The sequence below is a fragment of the Cyprinodon tularosa genome, unplaced genomic scaffold, assembly GCF_016077235.1.
Source record: "Cyprinodon tularosa strain WSP-4 unplaced genomic scaffold, ASM1607723v1 ctg672, whole genome shotgun sequence".
Lineage (NCBI taxonomy): Eukaryota > Metazoa > Chordata > Actinopteri > Cyprinodontiformes > Cyprinodontidae > Cyprinodon > Cyprinodon tularosa.
The window spans coordinates 209,271-224,141 of NW_024039421.1; the positions used below are offsets into that span (position 1 = coordinate 209,271).

General features: G+C 39.2%; 1 long non-coding RNA gene across 1 annotated transcript; it reads left to right on the forward strand.

The window, feature by feature from the left end:
- Positions 1 to 5,869: 5,869 nt before the first annotated feature.
- LOC119771449 lies at positions 5,870 to 6,924 on the forward strand. The gene is made up of 3 exons (XR_005279147.1): positions 5,870 to 5,979; positions 6,147 to 6,255; positions 6,362 to 6,924. It is a non-coding gene; the product is annotated as an uncharacterized LOC119771449 (long non-coding RNA).
- Positions 6,925 to 14,871: the final 7,947 nt, after the last annotated feature.

Here is a 14,871-nt window from a genome sequence, read left to right on the forward strand (position 1 = left end):
ATGTCTACTGATTCTCTAAATAAAAACAAAATATGCAGAATATGTTGGCGCAGTTAATAGCATGCCTTACACACTGCAAAATATCAAAATCTTGATAAGTCATTTTTTCTTAAAATAAGTGCATTTGTTCTTGAATTGAGGAGGTAAAAGAGACATCTTTCCAATGGAACAAGACAATTTACATTTAAAATAAGAAAACACAGTTGCATTGTCTTATTTCAAGTGAATATCATCTAATTATTTTATTTTTAGAGAAAAAATACTGATTCCATTGGCAAACTTTCTCATTTAGCTACTCAAATAAAGGGTAAATACACTTAATTTAAGAAATTTCTACTTATTTCTAGATCGTTTTTCCAGTGCAGCAAGAAGGTTGTCGGTTCGATTCCTGATCCTGGGGCTTGCATGGAGGTGGATGCCCTCCCTGTGCATGCAAGGGTTCTCTCCGGGTACTCCAGTTTCCTCCCACTTCCTCCAAAAACATGACTGTTAGGTTAATTAGCATCTCTTAATCGTCTTTAGGTGTGTGTGAGGATAGTTGTATGCTTCTGTGTTGCCCTGTGGCAGACTGACGACCTGTTCAATGTTTACGCCACGCATACACTGCTTTAGGCACAGCGACCATGATGGGATAAGTGGAAGAAGACAGATGTTGAAAACCTGCATTCTAGCAATATTTATTATCCTGCGTTATTTTTTACCAGTTATGATTTAGTCTTTTAATAGCAATCTTTATGGGCTAATACTCCAAAATATTAAATAAATGATCATTAATTTCTAATAAACAACAAACAAAACCACAGTAAATGTAATATTCCATAGCAGGGGCGTTTCCTGGACCTTGGAACATTAGGGTTGAACCCGCACCCTACACTGGAAAAACAATATAGAAATAAGTACAACATTCTTAAATTAAGTGTATTTACCCTTGATTTGAATAAGTAAATTAATATTTTTACTCATTCTATAATTATCTTATTACTAAATAAGATAATTAGATAATATGCAATTGAAATAAGGCAATGCAATTGTGTTTTCTTTTGTTAAATGTAAATTGTCTTGTTCCATTGGCAAAATCTCTCTTCAATTCAAGAACAAATGCATTTATTTTAAGAAAAAATGACTTATCTAGATTTAGATTTTTTTTCCAGTGTAGTAAGGGAATCTAACACTTTTATCTAAATAAGTAATATAGTCTTAAAAATAAGTGCATTTGTTCTAGAATTGAGGAGAAAAGTGAGACAATATCTTATTTTGAGAGTAAAAATACTAATTTCATTGGAAAGTCGTCTTATTTAGCTACTCTAAGTAAGGGTAAATACATTTAATTCAAGAAATGTTTATTTCTAGATCGTTTTTGCAGCGCAGCGAATTCAGCTGGAAGAAAAGGCTTTTACTGAAGACTTCTTGAAAATCTGGAACCTGGTTTGAACCTGGTTTATTGGTCAATAATTGGATGAAACAAAGAGCAGGGTGAAAGCCATTTTGAAATCTTGCTGGTTCCATATAAAAAAAGTTACAGGCTCATATTGTTCTCTTACACCCTGCATGCATCTTTAAAACTGACCAATATAAGCTCCATATAAAAACTAAATTACTCTTTTATATTTTGAGACTGATACACCTACAGAGGTGTTTCTTTAAAAGTGATTTAGAAAACATTAGTTATGGTTTATGAGTTTTTAGTCATTTTGAAAACTGTCTCATAAATGCCAAGACAATCCTGAACTTAATCTAAAAAATTAATAAGACAGAAATATTCTGAGAAAGTCTCTGTTGTAGTGATTTTATCAAGAGCTCAGACCCACATGCAGAGAAACCAATACAGAGAGACCAGGGAAAAGGTTTAACATGTTTATTGAGAAGCTTGTGGAGGTTCCAGTCCACTCAGCCGGAACTGAAAGGTGAGGGGAAGACACTGCGGTTAGTTCAGGCTCAGTGGGAAAATTGATTCTCAAACGTGAAGAGGAGAAATGATTTGCAGACTCCCGTTTCCAGAAAAGTGGTTGACTCTTAGACTACAGCCTGTGTCGGGTGTTCCAGTGTTTGTCTGATTCAGTGGAGGGCGGACAGGGTTTACCCAGAATTGTTGTTTGTAGGAGAACGGAGAAACTGACTGCCACTCAGATTTCTTGCGGTACTTGAACGGACTTTGGTGCAGATGATTCCCTTGCTCAGTGTGAAACTCAAACGATTCCTTGGAGGAAAGTGGATCCAAATCCAACTATTTGACTTAAATCTGCATTGAATTAGATGCATAAGTAAGTAGAGCGCTCCATTGGAAGCTGCTGCCGCAGTGCATGCTACTGTTTCTCTAACGTCGCGCAGCTTTATCGTCACGCCCTCAAAACCCAGCCCACTTTGCATCCAGACATTCAAAACACATCTCTGCATTGTGATTGGCCCGCCAGTTCTAGGGCCTGGGGCATTGATGGAGGCTACACCACTGCAGGCGGGTGGGGCTAATTTACTAGGCTAAGTGTTTTTGCTTGTTTAATAAGAAACTGATTTACATTTCTATCTTTCTACAACATATAGATGTACATACACAAACATACATATATAGTGTGTGTTTTGAACTGCAGATAAAGTTATTTTGGAACTTTGATTCCACTTAAGACCGTTTTTGGATCAGATCAGGCTGAATTTATCCCCACCTCCATCTTTAACCATCAGTCAGGGGAACACTTGATGCATGGATCAGCATGTGATCACAGGGGCGGTATGACAGTATGGGTGTGTGTGTTGGTGAACAAATATGTTACTATTTTAAAAGTAATCCGAGGATTTTTCACTTGTCCTTAGTTATTTGTAGGTTTTTTTTTTAAATGTAAGCCCATAGAGAGTGTGAAAATGAATGGAAGGTCCTCTGTAAGAATTAAAAACAAGCATGTGTGTGTGTGTGTGTGTGTGGCCTCGTGTTTGCAGAAATGTAAACAAACAAAAGCAGAAACGGGAAGTGAAAATCCTAGCAATCCTAAAATGATCTGAGTCATTTTAAGGCTTGACTGAAGCTCCTCCCTCCTGCGGCGCTGACATGGTCGGCGACCCTGATCCGTGTTTTTCCCAGACGCCTCCTTTAGATGAAGGTTTGGAAACCATGAGGGGTTTCTGCTGCAGAAAGAGTCGAATCAGCAGCAGGACATCTGCAGCTGTCAGCACAATCGTGCTGAGCTCCGACACCCGTTTATCTTCCAGCTGATACGCTGACCTGCAGCTCCACTGGGTCCTCACATGAACACCTGCTGCTGATCTAACCTGCAGCAGGACCCCCCCTTACCCTCCTGCTGTGGTGGACTCCAGCCATAGGGACATGCTCTGGTTGCTGGGCTGGTAGAGAACAGAAGAACAATCTAAGTCTGATTAGATATTGAAAAGTTTTCTGGTTTCTGATATTCCAAAACAGATGCAAACGTGACTCCTAACATCATGCATGAAGTCTTCTGACCAAACAGGTCTGATCTACTGCAGGAGGTCTTAGGGAATGGAGACGTCTGATTGGTGCGGTGCGGTGCTCACCATTACTGAGATAAAATCAGTTGCGAGACCTGTGAGGTGTTTAAAGTCGTAGGGAAACGGGAAAGAGAATGTGATTGGTCGATTATCAAGGGGGCGGGACTGTTGTGACGGAAGTTTGAAAGCATGTTTGGTTGCAGCCGGTTTGTCGGAAGCATCATGCTAACCAGTTAGCATCTTAGTGCTAGCAGGTTCCCAATGGGAAATTCCATTGGGACCAAGTAGCACTAAATTGCTAACCAGTTAGCATCTTAGTGCTAGCAGGTTCCCAATGGGAAATTCCATTGGGACCAAGTAGCACTAAGTTGCTAACCAGTTAGCATCTTAGTGCTAGCAGGTTCCCAATGGGAAATTCCATTGGGACCAAGTAGCACTAAATTGCTAACCAGTTAGCATCTTAGTGCTAGCAGGTTCCCAATGGGAAATTCCATTGGGACCAAGTAGCACTAAATTGGTGACCAGTTAGCATCTTAGTGCTAGCAGGTTCCCAATGGGAAATTCCATTGGGACCAAGTAGCACTAAATTGCTAACCAGTTAGCAACTTAGTGCTAGCAGGTTCCCAATGGGAAATTCAATTGGGACCAAGTAGCACTAAATTGCTAACCAGTTAGCAACTTAGTGCTAGCAGGTTCCCAATGGGAAATTCCTTTGGGACCAAGTAGCACTAAATTGCTAACCAGTTAGCATCTTAGTGCTAGCAGGTTCCCAATGGGAAATTCCATTGGGACCAAGTAGCACTAAATTGCTAACCAGTTAGCATCTTAGTGCTAGCAGGTTCCCAATGGGAAATTCCATTGGGACCAAGTAGCACTAAATTGGTGACCAGTTAGCATCTTAGTGCTAGCAGGTTCCCAATGGGAAATTCCATTGGGACCAAGTAGCACTAAATTGCTAACCAGTTAGCAACTTAGTGCTAGCAGGTTCCCAATGGGAAATTCAATTGGGACCAAGTAGCACTAAATTGCTAACCAGTTAGCAACTTAGTGCTAGCAGGTTCCCAATGGGAATTTCCATTGGGACCAAGTAGCACTAAATTGCTAACCAGTTAGCATCTTAGTGCTAGCAGGTTCCCAATGGGAAATTCAATTGGGACCAAGTAGCACTAAATTGCTAACCAGTTAGCACCTTAGAGCTAGCAGGTTCCCAATGGGAAATTCAATTGGGACCAAGTAGCACTAAATTGCTAACCAGTTAGCATCTTAGTGCTAGCAGGTTCCCAATGGGAAATTCCATTGGGACCAAGTAGCACTAAATTGCTAACCAGTTAGCAACTTAGTGCTAGCAGGTTCCCAATGGGAAATTCCATTGGGACCAAGTAGCACTAAATTGGTGACCAGTTAGCATCTTAGTGCTAGCAGGTTCCCAATGGGAAATTCCATTGGGACCAAGTAGCACTAAATTGCTAACCAGTTAGCAACTTAGTGCTAGCAGGTTCCCAATGGGAAATTCAATTGGGACCAAGTAGCACTAAATTGCTAACCAGTTAGCAACTTAGTGCTAGCAGGTTCCCAATGGGAAATTCCATTGGGACCAAGTAGCACTAAATTGGTGACTTAGAAACGACGCTGTCAAGGAACGCTATGGACAGCGGAAACATGCAAGAGGAGGAGAGTTTAGTGTCGGAGGTCGTGGATGAGTCTCCTCCGTCATCCATTTTTTATTTAGAGGAGGAAAGCGGGGACGAAGATGTTGTGGAAGAGGACGCCAGGGCGGCAGAAGCTTGGTTTGGTGTAGAAGGCTTCCAGCCGTACATGTTTGAGCCCTTGCCTCGCAACGCTGCCAGTTCTGTTAGCTCTACGCCTGCCGAAGACACAGACGTCCATCCCCGTGAACACTGGGACGCAACTCAATGGGAAAGGAAAGGATTCTGGTTTCAACCGTTGCGTATATTAGCTGCGACATAAGAATCAAGATGCTATGACCGAAAACATTTGATTGACAGATGACCGTTGATATATGATTGGCCGAATTTAGGTGTTCAGGCTGACGTAGAACTAATGGAAATGGAAAAAAAACACAGATTTTAAGACAGGATTTATTTAAAAATAGAAATTTTCTAAATTTTGGGACAATATTGTTTGATAAAGAGAACATTTATATACATGTTTAAGCCAGAATGATTTGACATTTAAATATGATTTCCTTCTGACTTTAAGGTAAAATTTCGCCCATCTGTCACATGTTGAGGACACATCTTTGTCCTCTGTCTCTTTTCCCTGAGGGACATTCTGGCCTGGGAGAACCCTAGGGGGCACCACAGTTTTTTCGCTTTTGGTTCATCATCACTGTGGCAATGAACTGCTGAGTGGGCGTGGCTTACTGTGTCCTAGTAAGGTCAAACAAAGCCACGACCTTCTGTCTTAAAGTCATCAACACGGAGCATCAAACTCCTCTACATCTTCCCTGCCGGTTTACAAGCATGAGGACGAACTTTCTGAAGTGGACCTGCAGATCTAGTTTAGGTTTCTGTTTCTTTGTGTTTATTTGAATAAATAAATCTTTGCTTATTTTCTTTCCATTAAAAACAAAAAAGCAGAACTTAGTAATAATTAAACTCTGAAGAGTTTGGTGTTTTTCTTTGTTCTCTCAGTGCTCTCATGTTCTGCAGCTTTATTCTAACGTTCTCCAGGTGTCGGTCGGCTGTTTCTGAGGCGTAAATCTGTAGAACGGCCCGGTAATCACACCTCCAGCCGTCGCTAATGTTTGTCAGTCAGATGAGACCTCGCTGTGACCTGCAGGTATCTGTGTCAGCTGAGCAAAGTGCAGCAGCTGTTATCAGACTGGATAACCGGACTGAGCTGGTTTCTGATAGTCCTGACACTGTTTGTCATGTGTGACCTGCAGCATGCTGAGGATCTGCATCATTACTCCTGTTGCTCTGCTGCTAGGCTGCATGAATCCGGGCCTTTCTGTCACTCAGAGGAATGTCCTCCCCTGAATGCTGCAGAGTCGGCCTGATAACTCAGGAACCTCTGCTGCTGTTGGTCAGAGACGGTTGAACACATGATGCGGCGTGCGAGCCGTTTCTTGGAGTTTGTCCCAAATAGACACAAACAGGAAAACGAGGAGCAGCCGGCTTTTCTCCGTCAGCCCTTTTCGCTTCCCCTTTTTCTCCAGGAGGCCTCCTCAGAAGGGAGAGGAGCATTTTCACCATGACTCACTCCTCCTCCTCCTCCTCAGTGTGAAGTTCAGATCCTGGACAGGCGCTGATCCACCAGTGAAACATGTTCAAATCAACCCTGATAATTCCAGCTGTTCCTCCTGAAAGTGCTGAAGGTCCGATGGACTGTTGGAGCGATACAGGAAGTTCAGCTCCATGATCCTCTGAACCTCCCTCTGCATCTACATTCAGTTCAGTTATCATGTTATTGATTTTTATCTAATAACGGAATAAAGAAACATTTAATTAGCTCAAAGTTTTATTCTTTAATTATTACAACTTTAATGTCATTGAAAGTGGATTTCACATTTTACAAAAAATGGAAATCTAAATGAGTCATTTCTGCTTAAATTAAGTGCATTTTTTCTTGAATTGAGGAGCTAATTGAGATAATTTGCATATTTACATTTAAAATAAGAAAAAAACAATTGCTTTGTCTTGTTTCGAGTGCATTTTATCTAGTTATCTTGTTTTAGGAGTAAAAATACTAGTTCCATTGGCAAATCATCTTATTTATCTGCTAAAATTAAAGGTAAATACACTCAATTTAAGAATTTTTTTACTTAATTCTAGATGGTTTTTGCAGTGCATTGAAAGTGGAACTGACAGCTTGGAGCACTGCAAAATATATCTAAGTAAGACTTTTTTTTCTTAAAATAAGTGCATTTTTCTTGAATTGAGCAGGTATGTGAGTCACTTTGCCAATAGGAGAAGACAATTTACATTTAAAATAAGACAAAACAACTGCAGTCTCTTATCTCAAGTGCCTAATATCTAATTTTCTTATTTTAAGGGTAAAAACGCTAATTCCATTGGCAGATCGTTGTATTTTCCTACTCAACTTAAGGGTAAATTCACTTATTTTAAGAAATATTTACTAATTTTTTAAATGTTTTTGCAGTGAGAGAACCAGCTTTCAGACAGACCCTGGTTCTGGAGGGTTAGACCCGGACCCCCACAGGTCCAACCCCCCAGGAACTCCATCCTGCGTGATATTTCTGTGCTTTCAAAGTTTTTTTTGGGTCTGAATGCGTTTGGTTGTTTAGAAACAGGAAGTGAGCTTCGTCATCTAAGAACCTGAGCGGAAGAATATTGACACATAGGAGAAAGTCTCCAGTCTGACATCAGAGCATTCTGATCAGGACACACCCGGAGCTAAAGTATTTACACACTGGAAAAAATCTAAATCTAGATAAGTCATTATTCAATAAAATAAGTGCATTTGTTCTTTAATTTAGAAGGTAAAAGACTTATTTTGCCAAAGAAACAAGATAATTTACATTTAAAATAAGAAAATACAATTTTATTGTCTTATTTTACCTTATTTTAAGAGTAAATATACTCATTCAATTGGCAAATCATCTCATTTACCTACTCAAATTAAGGGTAAATTCACTTAATTTGAGAAATTTTTACTTATTTCTAGATCTTTTTTCCAGTGCGCCCCAGTGAGGAGGAAGAAGGAGGGTTTATTGTAGCAGATTCAGGGCTTATTGTGGCCTAGTCAAAGTCTGGGCGCTAAACATCCAATTTCTTTCCATTATTGCTGCATCAAAAAAGATGTAATGTAAAGACATAATGAAACACAAAAAATAAAAAATAAAAAAATGAACTTTTACATTTTTTGACTATCTTCTCAGATTACATTTTTTTTTCAAATGTATTTAAAATTTACTGTTTCTATTTGATCCAATGTAATTTCTTTACAAATGTCTCTTTTTTTTGCATTTATGTTTATAATTTTTGTTTATTGTTCTTTACAGATCACATTTAGGACGCTTTCTATGGGCCTCTGGATGACAGCTACAACTTTTTAATTGCTCATGAAGGAAATATGAAAGAAAATTGAAAAAAACAGCAATTTAAAATCAAAGCTGAGAAAACAATAAAGTTACCCGCAAATTTTTTTGTTTCTTAACCTCTTACACCCTAAGGGGGTATAAATAAATTTCTGCCTGACAAAAACACACAAAAGTAAATCACTTATAGCCTCAAAGCTATTAGATTTAAGAAGAAACCTTTGGTACGTCTGTAAAGGTAAGATGTCATAGAATGGTTTTCTGGTGTCAGCACCATTGTAGCTTTGACCCTGCCTGAAATATTAGGGACAAAATACAAAATATTTTGCATTTTTTGAACCTCGCCAAAATTTTCTTTGAAATAAACATTGCAAAACACTACCAAAATATTATTTATAGCACAAAAAAGTAGTACAGACTTTTAAATCTAAATGTTGTGTAAAAATATACCAAATTTGGACTCAATCAGATGAATCATATTTATTTTAGAATGGTATTAGTGAGAAATTTCTTAGGCGGAGAGGCCATTTTGGCACATTTATCCAGAAATGTCACCAAACTGTGCCAAATGTGTTTTTTACATCAATACTGGGGGTTTGGTAAAATTACGAGGTCACGTAGCAGCTGGACCCACCGGTGGGTCCGTCGGGTTCTAGGGGTTAAGAGGCTTTTTTTGTGTTTTTTTTTTTATTTTCATTTAAAAAACTATCCAGCCCCCTTTTTAAATCTCATGTCAAAAATCTCAGGGTAACATTTGATAACGGGCTCAAATTTGACAAACAGATCAGCTCTGTTGTCATCTCGAGCTTTTTCAGCTCCGTCTTTTGGCCAAAGTCGCGTCTTTTCTCAGTCGGCAGGATCCTTCTTTTTGGCCAAAGTCGCGTCTTTTCTCAGTCGGCAGGATCTTGAGAAGGCAATCCATGCTTTCATTAGTTCAAGACTGGACTACTGCAATGGCCTTTACGTTGGCCTCAATCAGTCATTAATTTCTCGTCTCCAACTTGTGCAGAACGCTGCTGCCCGATTTTTTAACAAACACTTCCAGACGTGAACACATTACTCCTGTGCTGTCGTTGCTCCACTGGCTTCCAGTCCGTTTTAGAATCGATTTTAAACTTCTGCTGTTTGTTTTTAACGCCATCCATGGCGTGGCGCCCTCTTACTTGTCTGAGATTTTAACTTTCCGCAATTGTAGCAGAGCTTTACGCTCCTCGGGTCAGCTTCTATTAGAGGTCAATAGGTCAAGGCGATGGTTCTTTTGCCGTCGCTGCTCCCAGACTGTGGAACAAACCACCCCCTGACATCCGCACCACTACTGACCTCAGCCTTTTTAAAAAAAAGCTTAAAACCCACTTTTTAATTTAGCTTTTAATTCTGACTATAATACTGGTTCTTAGATGTCATCTTTCTGTCTGCTCCTTTTTATGCACCTCTGGAAGGCTTTTAATGTCCTGCAGCGCTGCACCAATACAGCACTTTTAATTGTATCTTGTATGTTTTTATATGTGTTATGTATTGTTTTTATGGCTTTGTTGTAAAGCACATTGGGTACCATTTGGCTATTTTAAAGGGCTACAAATAAATTTGATTTGATTTAAAAACTCACCCTTACTTGCACCCAATGTTCATATTTAAAAAGAAGAAGTTCATTTGGTAAATCATCCCTGCTACCAAGCAAACATGAATGATGCTCGCTGCTGCTTACCTTATGAAGGCTGCACTTTAAAACATGAAATCGTCCAGATAGCTGTTCTGAAACTACATTTCTTTTTGTTTACACTTGTTTATACAAAATGACAAAATAAATCTGAGTCTAAATGAAGCCACAATCCTCCACAAAAGAAGCTCATATTTCCCCCTTTAAATGTGCGATCATAATATGTAGAAAGAAATGGAAAATACTTGATGCAGTCAAGGTTTACAGTGAAGCCTTTATTTAGCCGAATAACCAGAACTTTAGAAATATACAGGAACATTCAGGTTCTGCTGAGAAGATCTGGATCCAAAAGGATTTCTTACGTTTCTCGTTCAGTAGCAGATATTTCCAAAGCTAGCTTGGATGCTTTAGCTTGATGTGTCGCTTTAAATTTGGGCGTGGCTGATGTACGGACTTGTTTGTTAAGTCCCGGTGCAGAGGGCAGAATCTGCACAAAACGTCCGTTTTTTTCTGTCCCAGTCTTCCTTTGTTAGTTCATCAAACTCTGCCAAGCGCTCTGCTAAACCAAGAAATACCAGATGAGTCTGAACTGCGCAGGATAGAACTAGCAGCAAACATGCTGTTTGTCATAATAAGTCCTGTAAAACATGACGTTGCAATGAAAAGCAGTATCATTAATTGAACAGGCGTCGCTCATCAGCTCAGCGTGAACCTCGCTCTCGTTCATTACTTTAAAACTGATCCATTCAGTTCACCGTTCACTAAAAATATGGACGTATCCAGTGAACGTTTTCATGCACAACAGTATTTGCAACAATAATGGAAAAAAATTCACTCCATACATCAAACCCTCTGGTTTAAACTGCAGGAGTTGAGGGGTGTGAATACTTTATCCAAGCTTGAACAAAGCCAAAGCTTAATATAAGCCTAGAATCACCGTCTTCCTTTCACTTTAAATCCATGAATACACTGCAAAAAATAGAAATCTCAATAAGTTATTTTTTCTTAAAATAAGTGTGTTTTTCCTTGATTTGAGGAGGTAAGTAAGACACTTTGCCAATGGAACAAGACAATTTCCTTTTAAAATAAGAAAAAACTATTTTATCGTCTTATTTCAAGTAAATATTATCTAACTATCTTATTTTAAGAGTAAAAATACTCATTCCATTGGCAAATCATCTTATTTACCTGCTCAAATTAAGGCTAAATATACTTAATTTAAGCCATTTTTTACTTATTTCTGGATTGTTTTTGCAGTGTACGCACTGGAAAAAAAATCGAAATCTAGATAAGTCATTTTCTCTTAAAATAAGTGAATTTGTTCTTGCATTGAGGAGATAAAAGAGACATTTTGCCAATGGAACAAAGCAATTTACATTTAAAAAAGTATTATTTCTAGTGCACGCTATCTAATTATCTTATTTTAAGATTATAAATAGAAATTTTTACTTATGTGTAGATAATTTTTCCAGTGCACTGCAATAAATTTAAATCCAAATTATTCATTTCTTCTTAAAATAAGTTGATTTTTGCTTGAATTGAGGAGGTAAGTGATTCACTTTACCAATGGAACAAGACGATTTACATTTAAATAAAAAAAAAGCATTGTCTTTTTTCAAGTGCATATTATCTAATTATCTTATTTTAAGAGTAAAAATACTCATTCCATTGGTAAACTATCTAATTTACCTACTTAAAGTAAGGATAGATGCACTTAATTTAAGACATTCTTACTTATTTCTAGATCGTTTTTGCAGTGTGGAAAAAAATTGAAATCTAGATAAGTCATTTTCTCTTAAAACAAATGCATTTGTTCTTGGATTGAGGAGATAAAATACAAATTTTGCTAATGGAATAAGACAATTTACATTTAAATAATACAAAAAAAACCATTTGCATTGTATTTTTTCAAGTGCATATTATTTAATTATCTTATCTTAATTTGCAGATCATCTTATCTACCTGCTTAGATTAAGGGGAAATACACTTGATTTAGGAAATGTTGACTTATATTTAGATCATTTTTGCAGTGCACCACAATACGGGTCAGAGAACAGAACCAGCTTTAGGCAACGGGCTCAATGTGGAGGAGGGGGCGGTTAGCTTAGCTTGTAAACGTTCCTGCAGGAACCATACAGAGCTCCTGTAGGAGGAACTAATCTTCTGGACCATCAGGCGGACCATCTGGTCCAGCTTCTTCTCTTATGGTCCACGCTTCCTGTTCTAGTTTGCTGAGGTTTGAGGGAAATATCAAGAAACCCAAACTGTGGTTCCATGGAGTGATTCATGGAGTTCTTGTTCCCACCTGCCACTCCCTGCAGTCAGCGAGTGAAGCTGATCCCATCCTGGGATAAGAGCAGAAGGCTGAAGCTGTGGGAGCTGCGAAGGTTCTGCTTTGATCAGGTCCTCCTGCCGTCTGACAGCCGCTGCTGGGAGCCAGAAGAAGCAGAAAGTCGGAGCCCGTTCCAGATCCTGGGGGAAACTTTGTGGGCTCCATGAGTCTTTAATTAAAATCTGACATGTCAGGAATGCTGATGTGTTTGCGGTGGTGAGGGAAGAGGCTGCTGATGTTCCAGATTTCTGTGCTGGTCCTCAAAGTGATGAACTGATGAGTTATGATCCTCACTGACGTTGCTGCTTGCAGCAGCCAGAAGGTAACAGGGAGAACCATGAGGCGCTTAAACAAGGGAAACCTGACTTTAAACAGGGATTAATGGCGTTCTCAGGGGAGGTAAAAGTTTGGTGGAGGGATGACCTCAGATCTGCTGCATGGATGGAGACACAAAGCAGCTTCCTGATACGGTTTAACTCCTGGAACATCATCTCCATCTTTGTCCCGATCGTCCTCACAACCTCCTGAGTTTGTTTCTTTACCAGCGTGATTTTAATTTCTGATAGTTTCTGATCCAAAAAACCTAAATTAAGTATCAGGGAACCTTCACTGGAAAAGATCTAAATCTAGATCAGTCATTTTTTCTTAAAAAAGGTGCATTTGTTCTTGGATTGAGGAGGTAAAAGACACATTTTGCCAATGGAACAAGATAATTTACATTTAAAATAAGAAAACACAATTGCATTGTCTTATTTCAAGTGCATTTTATCTAAAGTTCTTATTTTAAGAGTAAAAATACTAATTCCATTGGTAAACTATCTCAAATTAAGGATAAATACACTTAATTTAAGACATTTTTGCTTATTTCTAGATTGTTTTTCCAGTGTTCCACAGCTTCTGTCCATCATAAGTTCAGCTCGCCTTGATATGCCTGCTCTATACACTGCAAAAACAATCTGGAAATAAGTAGAAAAAAGAGCGAAAAAGTCTGAAGGATCTAACAGAGAGTTAATGAGCAGAAACCCGACATGAAACGACTGAAGGTTCTTCTGAACCAACCGGCTGTTTCCATCAGGTTCAGATACGTAGAGATGAAGCGAATCATCAGGCTGTGATCAGAACCGGCTCATTTTTCCTTCGCAGGTTCGGATCAGCGGGTCGAACGTGTTTTTTTTCATTTTCAGTTTGATTGGGCTTGATGCTGAAATGTTTGCTCTATTGCACATCGCTCCTATCTTTAGATAGAGAAAGGAGAACTGTGAATAGGTTCCACACGGCATTTTAAGTAAAAGAGTTTTCCGTGGAACCAACAACAAACTTCCCTTCAGCCCTAAAGACAGAAAGCAGATGATCTGCGGCTTTGCTTTGGCCTCCCAGCTGAGGAGCTTCTCTGATCAGCAGGAGGAGCTCAGATGGAGCCTCCAGAGGCTTTCTGCAGCCAGCTTCAAATCTGTGGTCTGTTTCTTCCCCCAAATCAATGCTGGCTTCCCCCAAATGGAGCCGAGGCGGAAGTTCAACTAAAGAAACTGATTAGTCGCCTTCGTCCTTCAGCCAATCAGCTTTGAAGCCGTGTTCTTTACTCCTGTTCATGCATATCTATCAAAATTCAGCGCCTGGCTGGGACTCGGAACGGTTTTTGGTATTTTCCATCTACACCTGCCTACTTATTTTTTATTCTCGAATAGGATAGGTCTTTTTTGAACAGCAGTAATATACATGCTTGAGAAAAGGCAGGTCTCATTGCATTACATTTGTTCTATATCATGTCAACCACAAATGCAGAAAATCAGACCTCTAGCTACAACAGTTCCAGAGCTGTTGGGTTTTGAACTTTTGGTGTCATCAGCGTCTCCAAATCTCTCCAAATTGTGCCAAATGTCTTTACTGTGCTTTGCTTGACTATTTGACATGTGCTGATGAAGATTCTCAGTCATCCAGGTCTTAGTCATTCCGTAAAAGTTTAAAAACAATCAACTGGACTCTGTTTCCAATGTTTGAAGACGTTTCTCCACCTCTCCAGGAAGCTTTCTCAATTCAAATGTCTGGATCCGCAATGAATTTGAGTCTTTATAAAGACAAGGCCTTGTATTGCTTGGAAACATGCAAATGGAAACCAATGAGGGGGTCGTTTGGTTCCATTGTTAGCCTGTATTACCTGAAACCTGTCTATAATTCTGAAGGTCGATTGTTAAAGGAGAGATTGTTTAGAGGAACAAAGTACCTCCTCTCTTCAGCCAGGTGAACAATCCCTCCTTTAACGTCCGACCCTTCACGATCATAGACAGGTTTCCGATATTACAGGCTAACAATGGAACCAAACGACCCACTCGTCGGTTTACATTTATTTATTTTAGACCACAGGGACGATTGATCACGACATGGAGCCTCTTTGCTGAAATGAGAAAA